Source organism: Oryctolagus cuniculus, chromosome 14 (genome assembly GCF_964237555.1).
Source record: "Oryctolagus cuniculus chromosome 14, mOryCun1.1, whole genome shotgun sequence".
NCBI lineage: Eukaryota > Metazoa > Chordata > Mammalia > Lagomorpha > Leporidae > Oryctolagus > Oryctolagus cuniculus.
In genome coordinates this window covers 38,582,869-38,596,449 of record NC_091445.1, presented here as the reverse complement: position 1 = coordinate 38,596,449, position 13,581 = coordinate 38,582,869, and the positions used below count along the sequence as shown (strand labels likewise).

The window sequence follows — 13,581 nt, the reverse complement described above, 5'->3', positions numbered from 1 at the left end:
TGGCCCAAGTGTTTGGGCCCCTGCCACCCACATGGAACACCTGGAAGAAGTTTCTGACTCCTGGCTTTGGCCTGGCCAAGCCTTGACCATTGTGGCCATGTAGGGAGTGAACCAGTGGATGGAAGATCTCTCCCTGTCTCTCCCTCTCTCTCTGTAACTCTGACTTACAAATAAATTTTTTTTTTAAAAAAAGAGACTCTGTCTTTCAAACACTGGAAGTAGAAACACAGAAAGAACTGAACCCATGGCCACGGTAGTAGAGGCTGTAAGAACGCTGTGCTCTTGTGAACTACGTATTTGGTCTCCATCCCTGTTTCTTGGCACACATCCCTGAAACCCTGGAGTCCGCCTGGAGGTCAGTGTTGCTTTGTATAGTAACGAGATGACTGGGTGACTGGGGACTGGCAGCCCTCAGGGAGCTTCAGGACCGGGGCTGGGCCCAGGACAGACTAAGGATTAGAGTTGGGACTTTTAGCCCCACCCCCCAAACTCACAGCAGGGCTGAAGGTTAGGTTGAGCACCAATGACGCATGATGTAATCAATCATGTCTATGTAACAGAACTTCCATAAAAATCCAAAAGGACTGACTTCCGAGAGCCTCTGGACGTTGGAATGCGTGCAGATTCCCAGAGGGTGCTGTGCCCGCAGGGGCACGCAGCTCTGTCCTACCTGCTGTGTGTTTCATCTGAATCCTCTGTGACAGCCCTCGTCATAACCCAGCCAGCCCACATGGCCCCTCTGGCTTCTGCAAATGAACTGGCCCCAAGGATGGGGTAATGAAGAGGGCAACCTTCCTTTATGGCTGATCCATTAGAAGCGTGCACCTGAGACGCATGGTGGACAGTGAAGTGATGGGCAGTGTCGTGTGACTGAGCCCTGTCTCAGCCTCTGGACCTGAGGTGACCTCCGGGTAGCTAGTGACACAAGTGGATTGAATAGCAGAGCACGCCGCAGGCATCGGCTGCAGAACCATTCACTTGTTTGGTGCGTGGGGAAAATCCCCCCTCCCCCACTTCCAACATTTGGCCACGGGAGCGTCCGTTCTGTGTTTTGAGAGTCTAGGAGGCAAAATGGGGTTTGATTTTTCTCATACCACTGCACCATGAAGGAGAGTCAGGGACGTGACAAGCAAACACCATGCGAAAGCCACAGTTGAGAAAGTTCAGAAAGCTGTACCACGCAGAATGAGCACGGGACAGAGAAAGAACCGAGCAGAAGTGGAGGGAGGGACAGAAGCCATGAGAAAGGGCTGGAGAGAATGCTGGTCCCTGGGGCTGATGGCTCCTAGGCCAGCTCGGTCCCTGGAGCTCCCTCAGTGCTTGTAGTAAATTCCCTCGTCTCAAGCTCACTTGCATCAGTCTTCCTCAAAGATGGAAGAACCTAACTTAGAAGGGAAATGTGTTACTACTACAGAATAAAATATAACTTTTTCAAATGCACGCATTATTAGACAAACTGAAAGCCCAATAGCATCTCAAGGACAACTTCTGTTCAGACACAAGGTGCATGGTTAGACTACCTTAAAGAATAGACAAATGTTTTCTCAGTGCACTTGGGGTAGGGACCTCTGACTACTTCACTGCTTTTAAGAGCAGCCACCACAGTCAGATACTTCAGAACTGTTCCCACCGACTCTGCTGGGGGATACCACAGGGACTCGGTGGAGAGAGCCGTCTTGGACAACGAGAAGATGTGTCATGTGTGCCCCATGATTGGCCAACACCTATCAGTCCTGGGAGCCTAAGCAAGCCCCTTGACCTCCTTGAGACTCGTGATGAATGATCGCTACAGTGACTGCTGGGGTTAACAATACATGAATATTCTAAGTACATTTCTTCTTTCAATTCAATCCGGAAAGGAGGCAACCTTGTAGGAGCAGAGACTGTGGAGCAGAAGTCGGGAAACCCACTGTTCAGCTCTGCCACTTGCTGGCTGGGCCACCTCAGCTGCCCATTCACCTATTGGTCTAAGCTAGAAAATGAGAAGGTTGGCTTGTGTCTCATCCAAAGGGCATTTTCACTCTACACTCTGAGATTTGAAGAGCATTGAACACTCCTGGCGCTGTGGTGGGATTCCCATGGCTTCTTACCTCTGTGTTTATAATTCCTTACTGTGTTTTCCTTTCCCACCGCTGACAGCAGCTGCTGGCACATTTCCTAGGAGCACGTATTTCTTTCAGTTTGCCCAGCTACAGACCAGATATAAAGAAAGTTGGGGGAGATCTGGTGTGAGTGTCACTGCAATGCTGTTGGAAGAGACATATGGGCTAATCTGGATTGCTGATGGCACAGGACCAGCGTTGGTTGCTGATGGAGAACTGTGAAGATGAAGTAGGAAGTCAGGCCATATTTGGAGGAAAAGATACATCTCCTTCCCAGAAAACCAAAACTCCATCAATAGAAAAGGAAAGTGTGAAGCCCAAAGCAATCTTGAAAAGTATTTTAATGTCATCCTATTTTAATAATTTTTTTCTTTTGACTTGTGTACCCTGTGGCTTTATTGTCATCATCCCAGGCCTGGAAGCTTCGCCTCCTTGAAGCAGACAGATGTGCTTTAATTTAGCCTAAGCCCTAAGTCTGGTCTCTGGCTGCACTCGAGAACTGTGTCCCTGGGGCCTGGTAGCCACCGGGGGAGAAGAAAAAAAATAATTTTTTTCTTTTAAGTTTGTATTTCTTTGAAAGACAGAGAGAGCGAGCTTCCATCCAATGAGTCTGTCCCCAGATGTCCACAGTGGGGCCCAGGCAAAGCCAGGAGCCAGACTCTATCTGAGTCTCCCATGTAGGTGGCAGGGACTCAAGCACTTGAGCCATCACCTGCTACCTCTCAGGGCGCACAGTAGCAAGAAGCTAGAATCCCAAGCGAAAGCCCGGACTCTGGTAAGGGATGTGGGCATCCCAAATGGAATAGTAACTGCTGCTCTGAACTCACACCCCAGACCTCCTTGAAAGCATTACAATTACTTGTGGAAACTAGGAGTTCTAATGTTCCTAGACCAAGGTGGAGGAGGCCAATGGATAAAGGCCAACAACAAGTAAGGCCGGTTAGGAAAGAACATTAGTGTCTTGGAATTTCCATAAAAAGGCAACAAAATGACTCCAAGGTATTGAAGACCCTGACTTCCACTGTGCAACCAACACAGCAAACCCTGTGGGTAGGTGAAAGCACACAGCTCTGCAGAGGGGACGGAATCCTCTCCTGGCTACTGTGGTGGAAGATGCTGTGGTCAGCAATGTCCCTTTATTTATTTATTTAAGATTTATTTCTTTATGTTTAAAGATTTATTTATTTATTTGAAAGTCAGAGTTACACAGAGAGAGAAGGAAAGGCAGAGAGAGAGAGAGAGGTCTTCCATCTGCTGGTTCACTGGTTCACTCCCCAATTGGCTGCAATGGCTGGAGCTATGCCAATCCAAAGCCAGGAGCCTGGAGCTTCTTCTGGGTCTCCCACACGAGTACAGGGGCCATCTTTTACTGCTTTCCCAGGCCTTAGCAGAGAGCTGGATCAGAAGTGGAGCAGCCGATGCCTCTGACCGAACAGACCCCATGGATGCTGGGCCCAGGCCCGAGAAAGGCTGGCTTGTTTCCTTCCTGCTGACACACAGGGAAGGCATGGTGGCCGAAACTGATGAAGAGAAATCCAAAACCAGGTGTCAGATGAAGGGGCTGTGCCTGGCCGTGATGTCAGCTTCCTGCTCCCGTGGCTTGCAATGGATCGGTAGAATGTCCAGGCTCTACACACCAGTAGCACCACAAGCAAGCCGCAGCTCCTGCACCAAGGCACATCCTGATAAATCCTAGTGCCACGAGCAAAACAAAACTGGAAACAGCTCTACAGTAATATTCTCATTAGCCCAAAGAGGTGGTTGATCTCAGGCAACTAGAAATAAGGCACACGAGCCTAGTAACTCACAGGTATCATTCCTAATACCTGTAGGCAAAAAGATTTTTTTTTCTTTTTTTTGCCCATCAGACTGGAAACAAATATAGAGTACCCAGTACTGGTAAGGGTGTAAGAGTACCCAGTACTGGTAAGGGTGTAAGGCACTGGCCGATCTTATTCACTGTAGATAATACCAACATTTAAATACATGCAGCTATTGACCTGGCAATGTCAATCTTAGAAATGAAGGTTTCAGATATTTATCTATAGGTATATAAATTTTGTCTATCCACATAACAGAGTACTACATAGCTGTTTTTAAAACAATGAACTGGCTGGCGCCGCGGCTCACTAGGCTAATCCTCCGCCTTGTGGCGCCGGCACCACCGGGTTCTAGTCCCGGTTGGGGCGCCGGATTCTGTCCCGGTTGCCCCTCTTCCAGGCCAGCTCTCTGCTGTGGCCCGGGAGTGCAGTGGAGGATGGCCCAAGTGCTTGGGCCCTGCACCTGCATGGGAGACCAGGAGAAGCACCTGGCTCCTGCCATCGGATCAGCGCGGTGCGCCGGCCGCAGCACGCCGGCTGCGGCGGCCATTGGAGGGTGAACCAACAGCAAAGGAAGACCTTTCTCTCTGTCTCTCTCTCTCACTGTCCACTCTGCCTGTCAAAAATAAAAAATAAAAAAAAAATAAAACAATGAACTGTACAATGTACTGACGTGGGAAGATTTCGTTGTAGAAAAAGATGCTGTGGAAGAGAAAGCATGGTGTGATCCAACTTCTTTCTACGATGTCCCGGTGTGCACATGTCCAGGTGGGCGCACACACACACACACACACACACTGGCCAAAGTCCTTGCCAGCTCCATCCCTCATGGTGCACACTGCCCACCTGGTCCTCTGGGTGCTAACGCGGTGCACTCCCTCTGGCTTCCCCGGTGGTGGACCGTGTCCTCTCCACACAAGCTCTCCCTCTCCTGGAGCCCTGGCCTCCTTCCATGTTTCTGTCTGCCTTAATCCCTTGTTAGCGCAGGAATCTGGAAGATTATATCCCAGACTGTTGGGTGTTTCTGAGGCAGCTTAACCCACTGTGCCGCGATGCTGTCCCTATGACGATACATTTTAATTATGTTGTAATTAAGAAAAAAACCACTGAAACTATAAAGAATAAAATTATCTAGATGTCTAGATGATGGACTGTGGGTGAGGGGGGCCGGAGCACCCTCCATAAGCCTGCAGACCCTGTACTTTTTCATCGTGTACCTCAAAGTACGAAAGTCTCCAAGAAGGTGGAGGCATTCAGTGAAACAAACCAGAGGCAGTGCAGTATGCCTGGGGAGAAAGTGCCACAATTCACAGCTGACGGGATGGAGAAAAGGAGAAACACATAAAGCTTTCATTGCATTGAGCCAATGGGGTTCGGGTATTGTTTTGTTTTGCTTTTTACTTCTTACATTCTTGTATTCTGTAATGTATCCCAACATATTTGACTTTGTCCATTCATCGCCATATAGTTCTAATTGCTAAACAAAACCTAGTCCCCAGAGACCAACATCCCATATCTAACTAAAGGGCATTTTACAGCTCTTGGACGCTGTATCCCAGAAAGGATCTGCAGCAGAGAGGTTGCCATTAGAAACCACATGTTCTTACACGGGCCAAGTGACCAGGGATAACCAAAACATTTGAAATGAATTAAAAATATTTATGGTCAGGAAGAAAAGCCTGAGGATTAATCCCAGGACTGCAAACAATGGAGGGGGGAAAAGTGGGGAATGCATTGTATCATCACAGTGAGTCCATGTTCAAGGCGGATTCTTAGATATTTTTTTTGCTGCTTGTAATGGACTCCTTCATGAGAGGTCTCTACTTCTGAGAAATGACAGGTGGCCTATGCTGCTTTGTAAAATGGGTGCAGAACTAGCCTCAGCTTCTGTCGTGGTAGGTGGTGGTGGCTGTGCTGGCCTCTCACTCTTAGAACGATGAGGTGCAGCACTCTCTCTTGACTCTGCAAGAGCTGGTTTAGCTGACTTTAGCTTCCTCTCCTGGTCATGCTTTCTTTTCTCCAAAGATGATTTTCCCTCCTTGGCTTTCTTTCCTTCGGCCGTTAGATGCTGAGCAATCTCTTCATCCTGGCTACCTGAGCTGCTCTCGTGTCGACTCCGGCAGCCGGAAGTTCTTCTTTTTTGCAGTTTTCTGGCTATTTCGGCATCATACCATTCCTGATACCTCTGGGTTACTCGTGGTGGAGTAGACACAGTATCTTTCATTACTTGTGGCTTCATTCCTCCATCTGTGCATAGTAACTGTCTCCATGAGCATTGGTTTCAGAGAACTCTGGAATGCGTTTCTTTCGCCTTTTCTCTTCCTAGTATGGAATTCAGTTATGAATAATTAATTCAAACTGTAAGCTAGTTTAGATGAAGTATATTTAAAGTTAAGACTTAATAGTATGTAGTATGTTAAGATTAAATGATATAAAATATGGGGCAACATATTAAAATCTTGGTCTCAGGAGCTTTCAGGACCTGTCACGAGAACCGCTGTTCCTCCATGACAGGCTTTATTTTAAGCCAGAAAAGACAGGCCTAAGGGTACGGGAGTGAAACTCTCCCTGGAATTTAGATTCTTCCGCCTTCCTGTGTGACGCCTAGCCCCTAAGTTGCTTAAATACAGCAATGAAATGCATAAATTTAGTTAACTGCCATCTAAGGAATAAGGAACTCGCCTACGTGTGTAGTGATGTATGTACTTGTTCACTCGAGTGCATAAAATGCTGGAGGGGGAGGGGCGGGGCTTCTTGCCTCAGCGCTGCGCTATGTCGTAGGTGCCAGTGGGAGCCCCAGCTAGCTGGTAATAAATCCTCTTGCTGTTGCATCCAGCCTGCCTTTTGTGGGTTGTTTTAGGGAGGGTCTCATATCGGACACAACACTAGTACTCTTTTTCTTGCAAAAGGCGAGCTATGTCCTATCCTTCTTCCCCTGAATGCATCCTCTCTCTGCCTCTGTGGTCCGTTCCCCTGAATTTCCTGAGCAGTTTCACAGCCGTGTTGTTCTAGGTCTTTGTAGCACTTCCAGAGCTGAGCCTGGCCTCCTAGGTCTTCCTCTTGGCGCTGCTTAGCCACCTGGAGGTCATGCTGGACCAAAGGCTAAGCTGCAAGTTCAATGCCCGAGTCAGGCTCAATCTCTTGTTCTGAAGACTTCGAGCCAAGGTGTGGTCCTCCAGGACAGCGAAATCTCTGCACACTTCCTGCACTCCTGGCAGCTTGGACTTCAGCCATAGTGGGCTCCGGGGTCCCAGCTGTCCCGCGCCGTCTGCTTTCAAGCACCGCCGACGCCGAGCCGGGCCTGCACACAACAGCAGTGCCCGAGGAGGGAGCCCGCAGGCTCTGGCAGCGGCTGGTGACAAAGGTGGTGGGAGACAGCCACCGGCGCACTGGATGGGAAGCCCACCAGCTCCGCGCACTATATCCCCCCCCTACCCAACCCCAGCCCTGATCGGTACCAAATATCCCGGGCCCGGAAGTGGACCCGGTTCATCCTCAGGTATTGTTTGTTTCCGCAGTGCGCTGCAGTGATTAGACGGTCTCTAAGTGGAGTAGATTTCAAAGGACAGCTGCCTAACTGGCTTCTGGCCGAGTCTTTGTAGAACACCATGCTGTCCTCCGCGGGGTGGCATCTGGGAGGCATTCAGAGATGAGGTCATCTGTGTATTTCCGCGGCACATCCAGATCCAGCCCTTAAATAGTTGCATAACCTTGGCTTTCTGAGGTTCAGTTTTGTTGCATTGAAATTAAGAGTAATCTTTAACAGAAGGAGGAGGAGGAAGAGGAGGGAAGGAGGAGGAGGAGAAGCATAGATCGTTCAACGTCTCATCGACATTGAAAGATCATGGTCTCTTGATAAGATGATAAAGGCTCTGCAACGTCTCTCCTGGGAAATGCACAGGAGGGCCCGTGTCTCTTCCCAACTTGCCATCCTGATACCCCCGCAAAGCTGCTTCATGGGCCCTTGAGGAGTCCCTGCACGAGAACAGAGCTACTTCTAGCTCCTAGCTGGCTAACTCAGAGCTGAGAGCGATGCGCCCTGATCAGATGGGCCTCTGGCCCCAAACCTCCCTCTGACTTCTGTCCTGCTTGTATCACTGTTTCCTCACCTACCGTTCTCTCTTCAACTCCTGCTTGACCGGCCTCTCCCCCACCCACCTAGCTGAAACTGTTCGTGCTGGAGTCACCGATGGCATTCTCGGGCCTATTTACATAACATTGTACCCAGCAGGCATTTTCACCTAGAGTGGGCCCCTGGACTCCAGCCCCACAGCGTGACCTGAGGTATCCTAGCTAAGTATCCTAGCTTGGCATACTGTCACAGGACAACCAGTCGGGACACCCTGGATGTGGGGGACTACACATGGCACCAAATTCATCGCGTCCGAATTCTTACAGCACTTAGAGTCGATAAAGTGACCAAAGCGAAATTCTCTCAAGGGCCCCTTTTAGGGGAATATGCCTCAGGGGTAGGCCTCTACCTTCTGCTTCAAAGTCTGTGTCTACACTTCAAGAAGGGAGTTCAGAGGCCAGTGCTGTGGCGTAGCAGGTAAAGCCACCAACTGCAGTGCCAGCATCCCATGTGGCCACTGGTCGAGTCTTGGCTGCTCCACTTCCGATCCAGCTCTCTGCTATGGCCTGGAAAAGCAGTGGAAGATGGCCCAAATGCTTGGGCCCCTGTACCCATGTGGGAGACCCAGAAGAAGCTCCTGGCTCCTGGCTTCGGATTGGCCCAGTTCTGGCCGTTGTGGCCAATTGGGGAGTGAACCAGCAGATGGAAGACCTCTCTCTCTCTCTCTCTCTCTCTGCCTCTGCCTCTCAAACAAATAAAGAAAGAAATCTTAAAAAAAAAGAGGGGGGTTCAAGGGCAAGCATCTAGCCCAACAGATCCAGCCCTTAAATAGTTGGCCCAATCACTTGGCTTTCTGAAGTTTTTAGAGGTTAAGGTGGCATGTCCCACATCTGTGTACCTCTGTTTGGTTCTGGGCTCTGATTCATGACTCCAACTTCCTGCTAATGCAGACCCTGGCAAGACAGTGGTGATGGCTCAAGTGATAGGTTTTTGCAGCCCCCATGGCAAACCTGGATTGAGTTCACCGAGGCCACCTTTTGTTCTGTGCCAGAGGCCATGTGGGCACTTGGAGAGTGACCCAGAGGATGGGAGATCTCTGTCTCAGTCTGCCTCTCTCTTTTTCTCTCTCCCCCTCAAATAATTAAAATTCAGAAAAATAAAATGAAAAAAAAAAAGAGAGATTCATCTTTAGGAGAGAAGTTTGCCTTAAAGAAGCTTACAAAATTCAGCTGCAAACCGGGACTTCTGGAAGTGACCTCCCCACCTCCCTCGCCTGAGTTTCCAAGGCTAGCCAGCGTGTCTGAGGGCTGATTCCAGCCGGCTCTAACACAGCAGTGGCACCAGTCAGCTGCCCCCTGGATCTGACACACCTGGGAGTTGTCTTTCCCGGCTTCCTCTGCGCCTCTCTGCCCTGGGGCTTTCAACATTTACCTGTCAGAGGCCAATCATCCAGCCGGTATTCATCACAGCCAGGCCCTGTCCTGGCTCCCTGGAATACAACAGGCAACAAAACGGACACAGCCCATTGCACATGAAGTTCAGATCCTAATCTCACCCATCTGGTCCTGTTTTGCACTCCTGGAGAGAGATCCTCACACAGTTGCTCCTGATCATGGCACCATTTTGATGGTGGGAAAAAAATCTCTGAGCCTTTGAGCCAGGCAGCTGTGAGTGGCATCCCAGCTGTGGCGCGCAGTTGTGAACACAAGTCAGTGAATCGCTCTGAGCATCCATGGCCACGCATGTTAAATTGCTGTGAAAAGCACGTGATGGTGATTGCGAGGGTGAAGGGCAACCACGCCTGTCAAGTCTTAGAGAGAACTCGGAACTGGCAAGGACCTGATACACGACAGAAGGCACTTGCCCATGTAATAAACATAACACATCACAGCCTTTCCCCTCTGCGTGTAGGCTTCTCGAAGGCCAAGACCATGCCTCGCACTTGCTGGGGCCGTAGTCGTAGTTCAATCTGTCCATCATGTGATTGGTTAAGTGAGATTTGCAACAGGCCCTTATCTTAAATAAGCCTTCTAGTGAAAACTCATGACTGTTTCATTTTTCTTTTTCAAAGCATGGAAGCAGGTAGCCAACGTGAAGCACATCTTGTTACAGCTCCACGCCTGCTTTTCTGAATGTCAAATCCAAGTCTCTATAAAATAGCAACTCTTTGCTGTGATTTTGATTAACTCGTCACAGGCATGCTAATGACTTTATTGTGAAAGCTAAATAACTGTCAACGGGTTGTTTTCAAATGCTTTCATTTGTGCATTGTTAAGAGCTCACACTGATTATGTGCTTGAGTGGAAGGAGGTACTGACACCAAGAGTTTTAAAGAGAATAACGGTTAGAGTGTTATTCTCCTTAGTGTTTTTGAGCTCCGATGTTCTAGGGAGTCTGGAGTTCTTATTGTTTCAAATAAAATGATGAGGTCATTGTGCAAGCGTCTGAGCTGCAAGAGTGGCGTCGTGCTTCTGCATCCTGTCTATGGCGCTACACCCTGGTCTCTGCTCATGACAGGGTGAAGGGCTACCGCACCCTCCAACTGGCACAAAGGGCAGCTCGGCCACACCTTGTCCGAAAGCTGGCTGTTTTCTATATCCTAACCTCCTTGTTGCACTCCTGGAGAGAGACTTAAAAGTTTTACCTACTAGACTTTAACCGAAGATGATGAGGTTATAGATTTTTTTTTTAAAGATGCATTGATTTGAAAGGTGGAAAGAGAGATTCCATCTCTTCTCTGTCTTGCATCTGCTGGTTCACTCCCCCGAATGCCTGCAACCACCAGGGCTGGGCCAGGTGGGAGCTGGGAGCCAGGAACTCCATCTGAGTTTCCACGTGTTTGGCAACAGCTCAAGCACTTCTCCCAGGCCTATCATCAGGAAGTTGGATCTCAGGCAGAGTTGGGACTGAAACAGCCACTCTGATACAGGAATGGAGGCGTCCCAAGCAGCCGCTTACTCTGCCGCATCAAAATGCCTGCCTCTCAGACTGTAGACTGTTGTCACGTTATTCAGTAAAATGAAGCTGCTGATGTCAACAGGAATGTTAAACAACTATTGCTGCTGATAGCAGCCAGGTAGGAGTTGGTAGCTTGAGTTCCCCAGACCACGGGGGGTTTTTGATGTTGTGTTTTTTTTTTTTTTTTTTTTTTTTTTTTTTTTTTTTTGACAGGCAGAGTGGACAGTGAGAGAGAGAGAGAGAGAAAGGTCTTCCTTTGCCGTTGGTTCACCCTCCAATGGCCGCCGCGGCTGGCGCACCGCACTGATCCGATGGCAGGAGCCAGGTAGTTATCCTGGTCTCCCATGGGGTGCAGGGCCCAAGGACTTGGGCCATCCTCCACTGCACTCCCTGGCCACAGCAGAGAGCTGGCCTGGAAGAAGGGCAACTGGGACAGAATCCGGCGCCCCGACCGGGACTAGAACCCGGTGTGCCGGCGCCGCAAGGCGGAGGATTAGCCTAGTGAGCCACGATGCCGGCCTTTTTGATGGTTTCTAAACTGGACCTTTGGGATACAAAGCATAACGAGTTCCGACACGGAGATGTCAGTCAACCAGGTGAGTAGACAATAGACACGCAATCATCGACGTAGGCGCTTTGGAGAAGAATAACTAGGAAGCTGCAAAGGAGAGGGAGGAGGGGCAACTTTGGTGAGGGGGCCGGGGGAGGCGCCTCCCAGCGACTTGGAGCCAAGGAAAGGAACGGAACTGGTGGAGGGAAGAGGCTGAGGGAGGAAGTCCCAGGCAGATGAGAGCGGTGCAAAGGGCTGCGGCAGGGCTGAAGCGGGGCTCAGCCAGGGTGGCAGGAGTCCCAGGAGGACGACGCTCAACGTCCAGGTGGAGAGGGTGCTGGAGCCAGGGCATCCAAGGAGGTCCCAGGTTGTGTGAAGTGCGGCAGGGTCTGTGAGCTAGGCTGGGATTTCTCGGTGATTTTCCTGAACTTCATGTGAGAAAGTTAGAGGCATCAAAAAGGAAGCAAAGAGCTGGGCAGGAGCTGTTAACTGTCCAGTAGGAGGTGGCAGCAGGACCCTGAGAAAGAGGGTGCTGTGCATCTAAAGACATGCAGCTCATAGGTAGACCCGTGCTTTAAAAAATGATGACAATTTGGGGCTAGTGCTGTGGCGTTAGCAGAGTAAGGCCGCCGCCTGCAGTGCTGGCATGGGTCCTGGTTTGAGTCCCGGCTGCTCCACTTCTGATCCAGCTTTCTGCTATGGCCTGGGAAAATAGAAGTTGGCCCAAGTGCTTAGACTCCTGCACCTGTATGTGAAGACCCGGAAGAAGCTCCTGGACCCTGGCTTCAGACTGGCTCAGCTCCGGCCATTGTGGCCATCTGGAGAGTGAACCAGCAGATGGAGCACCTCTCTCTCTCTCTCTCTGCCTCTCTATAACTCTGCCTTTCAAATAAATAAACAAGTCCTTAAAAAAATAATGACATTAACATTCATGGTCACTGTTGGCCTTAAGAAAGGTACTGTCACTGTAGAACAGATACCACCTCAGTCTCACGTGATTGCAGAGACTAGACACACACTCATACGTTTTGGTGACTCCCATGCCTTGGCAGAAGGCAACACCAACACCAGCCATGAGCCCAGGGACTCAAAGTTGGCGACCCATTCCCTGGCCAAGCACCCTCCTATGCACCAAGGATAGCAGAAGCAGAGTCAGGCCAGCCCTAGGCCTGTTTATGCTCAGCTGTCTTCCATTAGGACCCTGAGAAAGAGGGTGCATGGCTGAATTCAGCTGTGCGGCTGAATGAGGAAAGGAGGAGGAAATCACACTGCCCCATTACTCTCCCTGATTTCCTCGTTAGGGCGTTGATGCGGGGCTGTGGGGAGAGGGGGAAACTAGTGTCAAAGAGGCACCAGGTGATCCTGGGAGTGTGTAGTGAGTGAAAGTTGTGATTGTGAGTGTGCACACTGGTGTGTCTTGATGCAATAGTCTGTGTGTAACCAGAGCTGGCTGTAAACAGGTTCGTGGGATTTCCATTGGTGAAAAGAACCAGAGGGAAATGGCTTCCTTTGGTGAACTCAGTATACAATGTCACCACAGTTGACCTCGTGTGACATTGGAATTGCTTGGAAGGAAACTAAGAGGTTTGAAATAAAGAACTTGGGGGAAATCACTCTGTAGAAGCCGCAGTCCATGCGGCAGAGCTTAGACCTGTTCTGCAGGGCATGCGTGAGTGACAAAAAACAGCAGACTCTGGTTTAAACCAAATGGGGGAAAGACAACTCAGGATCTCCACTTGACCGCCAACTTTAACCCCATTTCCTCCCTCAATACGATGAGCTCTGTGGCTTGCTCAGGTTTCAGAGTAGAAGCCAATTTTATTTAGTGATTAAGCAATCGGGGGAAGGAGGGGATCAGAGGAGGGGCTTGCTACAGGAGGGCAGAACAAAAACCTGGGGTCATCTGAACTCTCACATTCCCACAGGGCGGGGCAGTCTATCTATCTGTCTATGTATCATCTATCACGCACCTATCCATACTGATCCAATTGATCTACCATCTATTGCATGAGTAACATTTTATGAAACAAGGCCAAAGGAAGATGCTTATTCATAGGTAAGGTAATTTAAAAGATTTCA

General features: G+C 49.7%; 1 pseudogene; it reads right to left on the bottom strand.

Annotated features, from left to right (window-relative positions):
- Positions 1 to 5,061: 5,061 nt before the first annotated feature.
- Positions 5,062 to 8,118, bottom strand: LOC100342404 (coiled-coil domain-containing protein 50-like; annotated as a pseudogene).
- Between the last annotated feature and the right edge of the window lie 5,463 nt (positions 8,119 to 13,581).